We start from the raw sequence: 16,277 nt of genomic DNA, 5'->3' as shown, positions 1-16,277 counted from the left end.
AGGAAAACAAAATGCAGGTTTTTCTGAAGTACAGTAAATAGGTCATTTACCTAAAAAGGGATATTTGCATTGAGAAATAGTTTGAAATTGTTGAAAAAAGTATTTACGGACATTTATGAAAATTTCTAAGTTCTGGATTAAGAAATGCACTTTACAGCTTAATGAGTGCATTGGCCTCAGAGGTATTTAAATAGGGCAATATCAAGATCAATGTGATGTGTGAGAAAGATGGTTACATTATTTTGATTATTGTTTTCAGAACAACTTTAAATTGGTAGATTTTGATGAATATTAAATAATGATGAAATAATTTTGCTTTCAAATACTGCATCAATCAATACTTTTCTGAGTTTTTTTTAATGTATTATTTAATTTGGCCTTAACATTATGTACAGAACATTAAAGTAGTTATTTTTAAATATGCCCATTTACTTAAATGTGGAATCTAAGGCACAGGCCAGTGATTTGGATGATGAAATTGATATTTAAACATAGATAATCTTGATACCATGCCAGAACTCTTATTCACTGCTTATGCTGTGGCTCTTTAAAATAACAACTCTTTTGAGATCACTAATAGTATGCCTTATGTTATCAGCTACATGATTTCAAAATTACAAATGTAGTAATTTTGTATCTGTATGTATTTACCACTTGTCAATCTGTGTTGAGTACTTTGCAGAACCAAGAAGCACATCAGGTGGCTGATACCAAAGTGTGACAACATCACTTGAGTAGGTCTTGTGGAAACTGACATGGGTCTGGCTAGTCCTTAATAGGGAAAAGAAAACAAAGAATTAAATATACCAAAATGCATTAAGAATATAGAGAAATTCTTAGTTCCTATCCTCATGATGACTTCATTCACAGGAATATTGAGATGGCTACTCCATGGCTTCTTGGAGCTTCAACAAAATTGGTTTTATGAATTCTGCTTAGTACATATGGTCTTGGACCAGTATTTCATTATATAATTAAATTAAATACAATAATTCTGAGACCACAAATTTTTACTTACTTTTTTGTGCTGAATATACCTGGTATAAGGTATAGATGTTTAGTTTATCTTAATCAAAGCTAAAGATGTTTTCCTTTTGTCCATAAGTCATAGTACCAAAATTATTTTCTAGCTGAAATTAAATTAACCCAAAATAGGTCAGTGACACTGAGATACACAGTTTTACTTGCCACAGTTATAAGCTTTTATCACCTTTAACCTAATTCTAACATTTACTTGCTATACCATTTTTAAATTAAGTATCCTGAAGTCATTAATCTACAATCCAGTTCTGTTTTACTGACAATATCCTTGCAGAAATCCATTCAGAAAAGGTTTCCATGGAATGAAAATTACAATGTATTATGTACTCTTCTTGTTACATGGATAAGTTTAGACTAAGAGAGGCCTCATTGCTTTTGAGTATTACTAATCGCTGTAAATGATGCAAAACTTTGCCATTGCTTTGTCAATTTAATATGGAATACACTAATTATCCAGAAATGAAGATTAGAGTTCCCAATTTTATCTGTCATTTGTACTAGAGTTATTATCATCTCTAAGCATCTAAATCCTAATCACTTAAAGGAGCAATTTTGAAAGATAGATTAAGAAAATAAATGTATTTTTGCCATATATTTTATTTCAAACAGGAATTTTTAAGGCTGAGATTACTATTACATATAACTATATATGACACATAACTTTAAATATTTGATTAAAATATGAAAAGTATCAAAAACTCAAATCAATACTTTATTACATTGGATAAAAATTGCATAAGCAATACCAGAAAGTTAAATCATGGCTAACAATAACTGGAAAAATGCTGACACCATTTTATTTATTATCAATTTTACTATTAATCTCCCAAATTTGAGAAATAAGTACAAATTATTTTCTATAATTTTTGGTAATTAATACAATGGAAAATAGCTTTGTGACTTATCTTTCAGATGATAAGTCTGAGTTATTAAGGAGGTAAAGGATAGAGCTATAAATTTGCTTATCCTATAGCATTGTAAGTTGCCAGTGGTAGTTCCCCCAAAACTTTACTCTCCTGCTCCTGAGAAGATCATGAACTAGCATGTTTGTCCAAATAGGTTCCCAGTCTACAATCAGAATTTTGGTATTGGTATGAAATGAAATAAACAATCTCAAACTCAACTAAATGTCACATGATTCTACACAAGCCAATTTTTATCATTAATGAAAATGACTATATTGTAATTCCTAGACCTCTGATATTCATTGATCATGAAAGAAATGTAGAATTTTCAGAAGGATCAAGAAAAACTTACAGTATAAAGACTCAAACTGAATTGATCCTCACTTACTTGAAGCCCCAAGTGTATTTACTGTGCAATACAATAAATAAATAACAAAAGCAACAAAGTTGATTGTATTATCTCATGGAAATATCAGAATTCCTTTTCTCTCTCTTTTGTTTCTTTCTTTTCTTCTTCTTTTTTTGGTACTGGAGATTTAACCCAGAGCCACTTTACAATTGATCTATTAGTTTGAGTCAGGGTCTTGCTAAATTGTTTAGGGGTTTCACTAACTTGCTGAGGCTATTCTTGAATTTGAAATCATTCTACCTCTGTCTCCCAAACCACTGTGATTGCAGGCATGCATCAATGCACCTGGTAGTAATCAGAATTTCTTACTGACCTGTGAGAAGATAAAATTTTCTTTGCTTTCTTCAAAGAAGTTAGAAAGGCAAATTTTAAAGCACTCAGAATATTCCCAAATAAAACTGGATGTTTGATGGTCCTGATATTCCTTTTGCATTTCAAATACTCATAAATGTTTCTCTGTCACAGCCATTCATTTTGCAGTTATGTCAAAGAGAGTAAATGCAGTTTGACAAAGAGAGAAGGAGTGGTTGGGACAATTAAAAGGGAAGTAACAACATAAACTATTTTAAAATGACTGTATAATCTATGGAAGCATATGTAAATAACTTGTCATCTTTTGTTTAAACATGGTTGTCCCACTAATTTCCTTTTTAAGGAAGGAAATACAAATAGGAATTTATCCCTCAAACAAATAGCAAGATACTAAGTGAGTATTTTGTGGTTATTCAGACTTAGACATTTGGCAAATATCTAATTGCCAAAGACAAACTTACCATTTAAAAAGTAAATTTAATCCATTACCGAGTAATAACCTGAAATACTCATACTTATAAAAATTTAGTGAAATTTTCCAAAAGTGAAACTATTGTAATAATTTGCAAAAAAATTAAAAATGCAATTAAGGAAAACTGCATGGGCTTATAAAAACTAAGTTTTTTTCAAAGTATTCTGAGAGTAATCAAAATTTCAAAGCTAATTTACAATTTTTTCTTCTTCTAGTAGAAACAATTTACTCAGAACAAAAAGAACATTTAATTTTGTTTTACTTTCAAGTCCCTTAAGATCAGATTGCCTAAAATGATGTAAGTAAATAATTATCAATTAAATTACTAAGCACATAATAAATGCAGTCATGGTGGCAAGCATAGAAATGGCGCCCCTTTCAGAGGTGGATTTTAAATTCTTGGGTCTTGGAACTCATTTTACGTTCTTAAAAATTATTAAGGACCTCAAATATTTTTACTTATATAGATTACTGCTGATGTTAGAAATAAAATATGAGAAAATTAAAACATTTAGTTATGCATTAAAAACACCTCTCATGTTAGTATGAATAATATTTTTATGAAAACTTTTTCCAAAATAATTAGTTAAGAATAGTATTTTTTATACATTAATAAACTGTTTAGCGTCTATTTTGTTAATAGACAGCTGTATTCTGTATTTACTTTTGCTTTCTGTGTTGTGATATGTTGTTTTACTCCATATCACAGTATATCATAATATATATAGCTATATGAAGAAAATCAAATCTCACTGATATAAAGTTGAAAAAGAGAAGAAACACTTCAGTAGTATTTTCTAATTATTGTAGATAGTATTCTTTGATATATTAGAATTAGATTAAGTTCTTTCTTCAAGGTTATATGGTTAGTTAAATTATATCCATAAACTATTTATACATTTGTTAAAATTCACTGGTCTATCTTGCACTTTAAATGAATCTTTTACTATGCATGATTCTATAATATGAGGTTTTGATAACTGAAAAAAAATTTGTTCTTGAATTATAGATTGAATTTTTATGTATTTATTCAAAAATTTACAAAAACCTCTTTTTGTTAATATCACAACTGGCCTCATCAGAAAAGTTTCTAAGTAGTGGGAACATATTAAGCTTAAAGCAGCAGATCAAAAAATTCAAAATCTAATTTGTATTGTAAACCTGAATTTTATAAGAAATTCAGGAAAGAAATACCTGCAGATGATTTCCTTGAAGTGACAAGATTAATTCATTAATTTCAAGAAAAGTCTGTCAAATATCTAATTCTGAATAACCACAAGTTTTTTTGTTGGACATTTTTTCTAGAAAAAAAGATGTTTCTTGAAAAAAATGGGGGGGGGCTAGTAGATCTTGTAGCCAAATAATCACCCAAAATCTTTTCCTTGAGATAACTATAGTATTTCTGTGTGCAGTACATGTGTTTTTATATACTTCCCATTTAATCATACATATACAAAACAAAAATACTAGTCATTTACTCAAGGATGGAAATTTAATAAAATTAATGCATTTTACTGCTTGGCAAAATATTTTAAGTGTAACTGATACTTTTTCTTTAAGAATGTGCAGTGGTGAAGAATACCATGATATACTTTGGTGACACTGCCTGAACATATACCCAGAAAGAGCAGTTTTATTCTTATTACTTCTGGATCAACAGTGCAAATATTAACACAGGGAAGAAAGCAAATAACATTTAGTGCACTTCTGAAAATTTAATTTTACTTCTGAACACTTCCTGAAAGGGTATCAGAAACCTGGGGTCCATGGGACACACCTGGGAACCCACACCTTTTAGTATTTGCTGCTAACAATCAATATAAACCACTCACAAAATAATGTCATTATTGTTCAGTGAGCTCAGAGAAAATTTCCAAAATTATATGAAAGTGATAACACATTGTGACAATGGTTTTTCTTTTGTACCTAGCCACCTGGAGGAATTTATAAATATTTAATCATTCCATACCAAAATCTGCTAGCTTTAAATCCCCTTTTTCATTAATGAGATGGTTCTGTGGTTTCAAGTCTTGATGCAACAACATTTTTCTGTGGCAATAAGCTAACCTATGTAAAATTTGGTATGTAAACAACTACAAAAGCAAATAAGAAAAAATTAGTCTTACAGATATCAAGATATACTTTGGTATTAGCATAAGCTATGGTAAGTAGAAAAGCAACTGGCCTAGAATAGAAAAAGAGAAAAAAAATAAACTTTATCATTTTAAGGACTATGCCTTTTCCATTTTGAGTTGCTTTCTCAATCTTAGTTCATTGTTCAATTTGAAGCATCTATCATTTGTGTCAACAGTGTCTATGAAAATAAATATAACAAAATTTTGTTTTCATAGTAATAGTTCACTTATTAGAGAAAGAAGCTGAAACCGTATCCTCTATACTACTAAAGCTTATAGTTTATTTATAAAATTCCAGTATGTCAATCAAACACAGGCACTTACTCACTTAACAAACAATCTGACCTGGGTCAGTCAGTTTCTTTAAATATGATATTGGACTTGGTGGCTTTATGTAAAGTCTCAGGTATCAGAGAGAATGGGGCTGCATGCCCCAGCAAATTACCAGTTATAAAAAATAATCAGCTTTTAAAACCTACCTTCTGGATACTTTAATTTTAGCAACTCCTACTCAGTTTCTAAATCAGCTGTGATTCAAAAAGGGGTAATGCACTCTAGTGCTCTGCTAAAAGCAATTACTATAAGGCTAATGGTACAGGTATTCTGTGTATTGTGGTGAAAAGAGAGATGTGGAACACATCTTGATTTTCTGGGGTTACCAAAAAGAAGGTACTGAAGATTTAAGAAGTACCTTTGGTTTACTTTTAGATGAAAAATGACATTTTAATACCAAGAATAAGCCAAGGCAGCAGGTGATTAATGGCAGGAATGCCTCTGGAGGTGTTTTCAAGGGAATGTAGTAGGGATTGAACTCAGGAGCACTCTATATCAGAGCTATGCCCCCAACTCTTTTGCATTTTAATTGAGAAAGAGTCTCATTAAATTGTTCAGGCTGACCTTAAGTCTGTGATCTACCTACCTCAATTGTCCAAGTATCTGTGTTTTGAGCTTGCACCACCATGCCTGGTCTGAATAAATTGTAAGATGTGAAGTCTTCAGACTGCACATATTTAATTATGTGTTTTGAAAACTCTAAAGGAACTACTTTAATATACTCCTTTGGGTTGCATTGGGGTTTCAGTGGTGAACACAACTACCTTTCAGTATATTCTGGTTAAATTTTACATTTGGAAAACATTAAATGCAATTTTAACAAACAATAAAATATTTTCCAACTATTTAGACCTGACTTAAAAGACTTCTCAAACCTTTGTCAAATTATGATAATTAAAGACTATTTATTTTCCAAATTAGTGCTAATATAAAAGCAGAAAAAAACATAATTTTGAAAACAGATCTATGAATAGCCTTCATGACAACTTGCAAAGGAAAATATAAACTATGATGAAAACAATCCTCATGAAATACATATACAAATGCTTTGAAAGCCTTGTTATAAAATTCTTATCAATGTGCTAGCCATATGTTCGGACCCCTCTTTCAATAACAAACTTCTTTTATTTATATTTGCCAAATTCACTATTTAAAAAATGTAAGTTTGAAGTTACTAATTTACTATCTACAGAATTATAAAAGTCTCAAACACACAAGCTGGGACAGTCTATTTTCAAAAGAGGTTTCTATAAACTGTTAAACTTTGTGCAAATAAAATCTTTGAAAATGTAAGCTATACCACACAGAACAAAGAAGTCTATCAGAATACAAGTATGTCAAGTGCTGTCATTTATCCAATAACTTCTGGGTTTCATCTGTATCTGATTATTAAAGCAAGTTTCTTTAGCATTATTTGAATTCTTAAATGTACTACAAAAACACAATTACCTTACTATTCCTTCTAACAATACAGATAGTTACTTCAAACAAAGAAATCACAATACCTACATGTTTCTGATCTTACTTATAACACTTATTCATAATTCATAACCCTGTGAAGTCATTGTTATTATAAAATTTAATACCATTTTAAATATATTAGGGAAGTTCACCACTTAAAGGTGGCCTTTTGCAAAATGTACCCATCATTTGGATTTTTCAGAAAGTAAAGTATATCTGCAGATTTCTTCTACTTATTTAAAACAATCAGTTATAATGTGAAATAAAATATCAAAAGTATTTTAGAATACTTTAAAATGAAGCAGTTTTAAAAAAAGTTATGATCCCAGGAAAGCTGTAGTATAATAAACAGAAGTTGAGTAAATAAGCCAAACAGAAAATTCCAAAGATTGGTTATGAGGTTAGTATATTTCACTGTGAAATCTAGGTCATTTTCTTTACACTTTAACATTACACAGTAAACATTTCTTTACATTGTGCATACTCATGATGTTCCCACAGTCATCTGTGTACTGTTTTAGGTCCTTATGCTGAAAAAGCACAGCATTTTACTACATGATGCCACAGCTTTCAGAATGCATGGATGATTAACTTAATGGTAATTTTTAAAAGAAAATTACTTGTCAAGAAAAGATACAGAATGCACTACCTAATCTATTTGAATATCAATAAATAAACAACAATGGCCCTGGGGCTGTTAAAAAAAAGTCTAACTTTCTATTACTAAAGAAAAATAAAATACCGAGTATTTTTTAAATGCTTACCAGATACTGAAGGACCAGAGTCAAAGATTTATCTCTGTGAACAATGTCATGTAAGGTTACTATGTTTGTATGTTTTAAATTCTTTAAGAGTGAAACTGTAAAACAGAAATGAAAGCCAATTTTTTAGTCTGTGGAAGGCCAAGTTTTATAAAAACTTGAAGTAAGTTTAACATATAACCCAACTGTGTATAATATTCTCTTAAGTTAAAATAGCAATTTGTCAAAGGAATGAGTGGTAAAAAAACTGAAGTATCAACTTTTACCATTTTTATGATCTTGAGTTTGATATTGTAGTACCTACAGTTGTCTCTAATATTACAACTCACCATCTTCTGCTTTTTTTTCTTTAATGTTAACTTTTTGTGCCTCTGGGATTAAGTTATATACAGTTCAAGGTAGGCTTTCCTCTGCTATGTTGCTAATCAGTATCCTCAAACACTTTTTATCTATTTATTTATTTGTTTTTGTTCCAGGGATTGAACCTGAGTCACATCCCTAGCCCCTCTGTTTTTGTTTAATTTGTATTTTGAGGCAGGGTCTAGCTAAGTTGCTTAGGTCCTCACTAAGTTGCAGAGGCTGACTTCAAACCTGCCATCCTGCTTTGGCCTCATGAGCCACTGGGATTGAAGGCATTTACTACCATATCAGAATCATACCAATTTTGTATAATTTACTTTTTAAACAAAATGGTGTAATGACATCTTCATACACAGTTCATTTATTTCTTATATTTATTATATGCAGCTAATTTACAGTTACCGTGTTTTCCATGTACAAATAAGTAAAATTTTCCTATCAGATATTTATCTATATCAGTACTTTTAATGACTGCATAGTATTTCACTATACATTAAGAATATTAATTCCTTTCTACTGAATATCTTAGTTTTAGAAATAATTTTTGAAGGTCTAATTATGTCTTCCAGTCACTTAATTTTCTCTATCTGCATTTATTTATTAAAATTACTCTTATACAGCTTTGGTTTTAAAGTAGTATAAATAAATATACCTTCTCTTATAACTGTACTGGGTGTGGATTCTCTGTGTTCCAAACACATCTCTTTTAATGCCACCAAATTCTCTGTCAGCTTACTTCTTCATTTATAAACTGTTGCATAAGTACCCTATAAAACATATTTTGGAAAAACAAGTCAAGGGTATCATAAGAGGGTAACAATGAAGAACAATAAATAGCCCTAACTGAATTTCAAATTCCTAAACATGCTGAATTCCATCTTGCAAAGAAAACTCCACAATGTCCAGTATTAGATTTTCTTATGGCAAAATGGCTTTCAGTTACATACACATAGCTTCCATGTTTTCATAAGAAAAAAAAAGTATCTCAAAAATATAAAACAAGAATTTAATACACTTTTTGTGCTTTATTTTAAATTAAAGTTTGGACCAATAGTATTATAATCAAAGGTGCTTTCCCTGTAATGGTATATGAAGACTGAAGGACACTGAGTACATTAAATGAAAGAATAATTATATTGTTAAATCAAAAATATGTTTTATCCAGGTTTCCAAACTTTTCAAAATCTTTGCACATTAATTATTTAAAAAAGAAGCTTCCCTATCAACTGTCAATTATTTTCTTCCTGTTTATTACTTATTACTTCTTTTTTATGTCTTACTGTTTATTTATTACTTTTTACTTATTATTTTTTTGCCCTTTATTACTGTGGAAGATAGAATGTTTCTAAATTAGTAGCATTACAGATAGTGAAAATTTCAAGAAAAAAAACACATTTTAAGAATTTCTTACCCTTCAATGAAATATTTTTATTTCTAAAGTTATTTAGAAATTTTAACTAAGCAATTTCCCATGACATCACAGACAGGAGACTGCTAGGAGGCTAAACAAACAGATGCATTTTTTGTTACCAAGAAAGCAAAATATTTTGCATGTCAATAAAAGATTTTAAGCCTATTAAAAATACTCATTTCCTCTCAAACTGATATGATAACTTCAAGAATTGAAACCTTTATTACTCCTAATTTTATTACCTTTTCAGAGCAAGGTATAAATTTTTAGACAATCATGTTCACAATTTTGTATGGTTAACAAAATCATACAGTTAGATGATGAACAAGAAAGTCTTACACTTTTAAAATAAGAATTTACATACCTTTCCAAATTTTTTCCAATTTTATGTAGTTTTCCATTCTTCCAAGCCCAATTTCTGACTGCAAGTAAAAACTATAATAAATTGATTATTTATTCTTAAAATTTCAGCTCTTCTGCAACTTCCAAACTCTCCAATTCTACAGTGTTTAAGAATAGAAACAGTTGATTACAGTCAAATTATTGAACATCTATCAAGTTTCAAAAGCTTCAGATTTCATAATTAAACCTAACTTATATTTGTATTGGATAATGGTCTGTAGTGAATGCCTTGTTTTATTTTAAGATCCCACATTTTAAACTACCACAGACTTAGATTTTGATACTAAAGAATCAAGATTAGATTTTGATAATAAAGAATAGTAAAAATTACTATTTGGTTTTTCTATTAACTAAACCACAAAATAATTTTCTGACCAAGTCTGAATTCCTAGTGGAGACTTGAAACCAACAAGATGCTATTTGTTTCAGGTTCTCCAATCAAAATACAATTAAAAAGAAAACCAACTTATATTCTACTACAGATCAAGAAACATGCAAACACAAAACCAGTAATGCGTCATTTTTCCCTCCTTAAAAGCTTTAAAAGTGATTTCAAAAACCATTTCTTTTAACCTTAAACTCACTGATTATTTTGTATGTAAACAATAAATGGGGTAGGTGGAATATATCAAAATATGTCACAGAGAGAGAAATCCACGATGGCGGTCTAGAGGGTGACTGCATCTCCTCTCACTCCAGAACTCAGAATTCAAGAAGGGAAGGTATTGAGAGACTCCAACCAACATAGAGCTGCGGGGTGAGTCTCTCCCACTGGGTGAAGCTCAGCCCGGGAGGCAGGCCCAGTCAGTGGGCAGCTTCTTGGAGCAGGGCAGGACAGCGAGAGATTTCCCCAAGCAGCCTGGCTCCCTCTGGCAGCAGGGGCAATCCACAGCCTGTTTCTTGAAGCATGCCCGCCCAGTGAGAGATTTTCTGCACTGAACCAACCCCGAGCCATGAACCCAGTGGCAGGCCCTGGCCTGCAAGCAGCTTCTCAGACCAGGGCAGGGCAGCAAGAGGCTTTCCCTGAGCAGCCTAGCTCCCTCAGGCAGGGGCAGGTCCTGCCTGCAGCTAACATGTAGGAGCAGGCCCGCCTAGTGGGAGGATTTCCACACAGAATCAGCCCCCAGCCCTGGACCCAGTAGTGGGCTAGGGACAGCTTTCATTGGTAGTACTGCATTATCAAGTTCCACCAAGACTTCAGGCTACTAAAGGCTGGGAGGTGATATACTGAAAATCTACAGGGACACTATAAACAAATAGAGGAAATCTGCAATATCTCAGAATCCCACTGATCTCTGACCAATATGAGAAAGCAAGGAAAGAAAATGTCCCAAGCAAACCTAGATACTATATCAATAAAACCCAATGACAGCACAGCAGATGAAATGTCAGAAAGGAATTTCAGAATGAACATAATTAAAACAATCAGGGAAGCAAGAGAGGAGATGAAAGAGCACATGCATGCACTGAAGGAAGAGATGAAAGAGCAAATGCAGGCATTAAATGATCCCACCAATCAACAGTTTAAAGAGCAAATATGGGAAGCAAAAGATCATTTCAATGAAGAGTTAGAGATATTGAAAATAAAAAAAACCCAGAAATTCTTGAAATGAAGGAAACAATAAACACAGTTAAAAACTCCATATAAAGTATAACCAATAAAATAGAACACCTGGAAGACAACCACAGACAATAAAGACAAAATATTTAATCTTGAAAACAAAATTGACCAAGATGGTAAGAAATCATGAACAGAATCTACATGAATTATGGGATATCATGAAAAGGCCAAATTTAAGAATTATTGGGATTGAGGAAGGCTTAGATAAACAAACCAAAGGAATGAACAATCTATTCAAAGAAATGATATCAGAAAACTGCCATGAAAAACAGAGAAAAAAAACATGTATCCCATTTGTTTACAATAAAAAAATAAAAAATAAAAAAATAAAAGCATATATGAAATAAAAAAGAAAAATTAAAAAAAAAGAAAACTTCCAAAATCTGAGGAATGAAATGGAAAACCAGGTACAAGAGACTTATAGGACTCCAAATATACAAAATTACAACAGACCCACAACAAGGCACATTAATATGAAAATATCTAACATACAAAATAAAGACAGAATTTTAAAAGCTGTGAGAGAAAATAATCGAATTACATTCAAGGGAAACCAATAAGAATATCAGCAGATTTTCCAATCCAGACCCTAAAAGCTAGAAGGGCCTCCAACAACATTTACCAAGCCCTGAAAGAAAACGGATGCCAACCAAGAATCTTATACCCAGCAAAACTTACTTTCAGATTTGATGATGAAATAAAATCCTTCCATGATAAACAAAAGCTAAAAGAATTTACAAAAAGAAAACCAGGATTACAGTACATTCTCAGCAAAATATTCCATAAGGAAGAGTTAAAAAGCAATGATGCAAATCACCAAAGGGAGGAACTAGCCTAAAGGAATAGCCAAATAAAGGAGAAACCAAATCATGTCAAAAAACAAAAATGAATCAAATGACTTGGAATACAAACCATATCACAATAATAACCCTGAATGTTAATGGCCTGAACTCATCAATCTAAAGACATAGACAGGCAGATTGGATTAAAAAGAAAAATCCAACAATATGCTGCCTGCAAGAGACTCATCTCTTAGAAAGAGATACACACAGACTAAACGTGAAAAAATGGGAAAAAATATACCATGCACAGGGATACAGCAAAAAAGTTGAATATACATCCTCATTATAATGTGGACTTCAATCCAGAACTAGAGAAGGGATAAAGAAGGACATTACATACAGTTTAAGGGAAGCATAAATCAGGAAGACATAATAATCAGAAATATCTATGGCCCAAATATTGGCTCATCCATGTATGTCAAATAAAACCTTCTCAATACCAGAAATCAAAAAGACCACAACACAATAATACTAGGTGATTTTAACACACCTATCTCACCACTGGATAGAACTTTCAAACAAAAATTGAATAAAGAAACCATAGATCTCAATAACACAATCAACAATTTGGATTTAAAGGACATATATAGAATATCCAACCAACAAAGAATGAATACACTTTCTTCTCAGCAGCACATGGTTCCTTCTCTAAAATAGACCATATATTATGCCTCAAAGCTACTGTTAGCAAATACAAGAAGATAGAGATACTACCTTGTATTCTATCAGATCATAATGGATTGAAATTAAAAATAAATGACAGAATAAAAAACAGAAACTTCTCTAATACCTGGAGATTAAATAAAATGCTAATATATAATGAATGGATAACAGAAGACATCAAGAGGAAAATAAAAAAAAATTCTTAGAAATAAATGAAAACAAATACACATCATATCAAAATCTCTGGGATATTATGAAAGCAGTACTTACAGGAAGATTTATTTCAGGGGTGCATTCAACAAAAGAAGAAAAAAATGAACAAATAGGGCTCAAAGCCCTATAAAAACAAGAGCAGAAATACCAAAAGTAGTAGAAGACAGGAAGTAGTTAAAATCAGAACTGAAATCAACAAAATTGAAACAAAAGAAACAATTGAAAAAATTAACAAAATAAAGAGTTGGTTCTTTGAAAAATTAAACAAAATTGACAAACACGTAGCCACACTAACAAAGAGAGAGAAAATTCAAAATTACTAAAATTTGGAATGAACAAGGAAATATCACTACATACATGAGTGAAATAAAAAACATAATTACAAGCTATTTTGAAAATCTATAGTCCAATGAAACAGAAAACCTCGAAGACATTACCAAGATTAAACAGACATATGAATTACCTAAACTGAACCAGCAGGACATACACAACTTGAATAAATCAATTTCAAGCAATAAAATAGAAGAGGTCATCAAAAGCCTACCAACAAAGAAAAGTCTGGGACCAGATGGGTTCCTAGAGAGTTCTACAAAACCTTTAAAGAAGAGCTCATTCCAATACACCATGAAATAGAAGAGGAGAGAACCCTCCCAAACTCATTCAATGAAGCCAATATCACCCTGGTAACTAAACCAGACAAAGACACATCAAGGAAAGAAAATTTCAGACCAATATCCTTAATGAACATTGACGCAAAAATTCTCAACAAAATTTTAGGAAATCGCATACAAAAATATATTAAAAAGATAGTGCACCACATTCAAGTGGGTTTCATCCCAGGGATGCAAGATTGGTTCAACATTCAGAAATCAATAAATGTCATTCACCATATCAACAGACTCAAAGTTAAAAATCACATTATTATTTTGATAGATGCATAAAAAGCCTTCGATAAAATACAGCATCCCTTCATGCTCAAAACACTAGGAAAAATATGGACTGTGGGAACATTCCTTAATATTGTAAAGGCCATCTATGCTAAGCCCATAGCCAATATCATTCTAAATGGTGAAAAACTGAAAGCATTCCCCCTAAAAACTGGAACAAGGCAGGGATGCCCTCTTCTATTCAACATTGTTGTTGAAACTGTAGCCAGAGCAATTAGACCAACCAAAGAAATTAAAGGGATATGAATAGGAAAAGAAGAACTCAAACTATCCCTGTTCACTGATGACATACTTATATATTTAAAGGAACCCAGGAATTTCACCAGAAAACTTTTAGAACTCATAAGTGAATTCAGTAAAGTAGCAGGTTACAAAATCAGTGCTCATCAATCCAATGCATTTTTAAATATAAGTGATGAATCTTCTGAAAGAGAAGTTAGGGAAACTACTCCATTCACAATAAATACTTGGGAATCAATCGCATAAAAGAGGTTAAAGACCTCTACAATGAGAACTACAGAACACTAAATAATGAAATTAAAGAATATCTTAGAAGATGGAAAGATCTCACATGTTCTTGGGTAGGCAGAATTAATATTGTCAAAATGGCCATACTACCAAAAGTGCTATACAGATTCAATGCAATTCCAATTCAAATCCCAATGACATACCTTACAGAAATAGAGCAAGCAATTACAAAATTCATTTGGAAGAATAAGAAATCCAGAATAGGTAAAGCGATCCTTAGCGGAAAGAGTGAAGCAGGGGGTATCGCAATACCAGATCTTCAACTCTACTACAAAGCAATAGTAAAAAAAAAAAAAAAAAAAAAAAAAATGGTATGGTATTGGTACCAAAGTAGACAGGTAGATCAATGGTACAGAATAGAGGACATGGACACAAACCCAAATAAATACAATTTTCTCATACTAGACAAAGGGGCCAAATATGTGCAATGGAGAAAAGATAGCCTCTTCAAAAAATGGTGCTAGGAAAACTGGAAATCCATATGCAACAGAATGAAATTATATCCCTAACTCTCACTCTGCACAAAACTCAACTCAAAATGGATCAAAGACCTTGAAATCAGACCAGAGACCCTTCATCTTATAGAAGAAAAAGTAGTTCCAAATCTTTAACTGTTGGCTTAGGACCAGACTTTCTTACCAGGACTCCCATTGCACAAGAAATAAAATCAAGAATCAACAACTGGGATAGATTCAAACTAAAAAGCTTTCTCTCAGCAAAGAAAACTATCAGTAATGTGAAGAGAGAGCCTACAGAGTGGAAAAAAATCTTTGCCACTCATACTTCAGATAGAGCATTAATTTCCAGAATATATAAAGATTTCAAATACTCCACACCAAGAATACAAATAATCCAATTAACAAATATGCTAAGAAAATGAGTAGACACTTCACAGAATATCCACAAGAAATCAACATATATATGAAGAAATTTTCAACATCTCTAGTAATAAGAGAAATGCAAATCAAAACTACTGTAAGATTCCATCTCACCCCACTTAGAATTAGAATGGTGATTATCAAGAATACAAGCAATAATAGGTGTTGGCCAGGATGTGGGGAGAAAGGAACATTCATACATTGCTGGTGGGTTTGCAAACTAGTTCAGCTGCTTGGAAAAGCAGTGTGGAGATTCTTCGGAAAACTTGGAATGGAACCACCATTTGACCAAACTATCCCACTCCTTGGCCTATACTCAAAGGACCTAAAAACAGCATACTACAGAGATACAGCCACATCAATGTCCATAGCTGCTCAATTTACAATAGCCAGATTGTGGAACCAACCTCGATGTCCTTCAATTGATGAATGCATAAAGAAACTGTTATATATATATCTATATATATATCTATATATATATCTATATATATGTATATATACATATATAGACATACCTATATATATGTATATATACATATATATATACATACATATATATATATATAATGGAATATTACTAATC

The 16,277-nt window shown here is 31.6% G+C and overlaps 1 long non-coding RNA gene and 1 pseudogene across 2 annotated transcripts in view; one reads left to right on the top strand and one right to left on the bottom strand.

The window, feature by feature from the left end:
* LOC306652827 overlaps positions 1-16,277 on the top strand; it is a 186,322-nt gene that overhangs the window by 130,976 nt on the left and 39,069 nt on the right. The window lies entirely within an intron of this gene.
* The window catches only part of LOC306652825 (cyclin-dependent kinase 17-like), a 781,406-nt pseudogene continuing 770,173 nt past the window's right edge, over positions 5,045-16,277 (bottom strand). Inside the window, exons 6-9 of the transcript in view lie at positions 8,842-8,956; positions 7,833-7,927; positions 7,512-7,598; positions 5,045-5,232 (exon numbers count right to left, since the gene is read on the bottom strand). The product of the transcript in view is annotated as a cyclin-dependent kinase 17-like (transcript). The remainder of the gene's footprint in view (positions 5,233-7,511; positions 7,599-7,832; positions 7,928-8,841; positions 8,957-16,277) is intronic.

The sequence above is a fragment of the Sciurus vulgaris genome (assembly GCF_902686455.1).
Source record: "Sciurus vulgaris genome assembly, contig: HiC_scaffold_611_arrow_ctg1, whole genome shotgun sequence".
Classification (NCBI taxonomy): Eukaryota; Metazoa; Chordata; class Mammalia; order Rodentia; family Sciuridae; genus Sciurus; species Sciurus vulgaris.
This window is presented reverse-complemented; position numbering and strand designations above follow the sequence as displayed.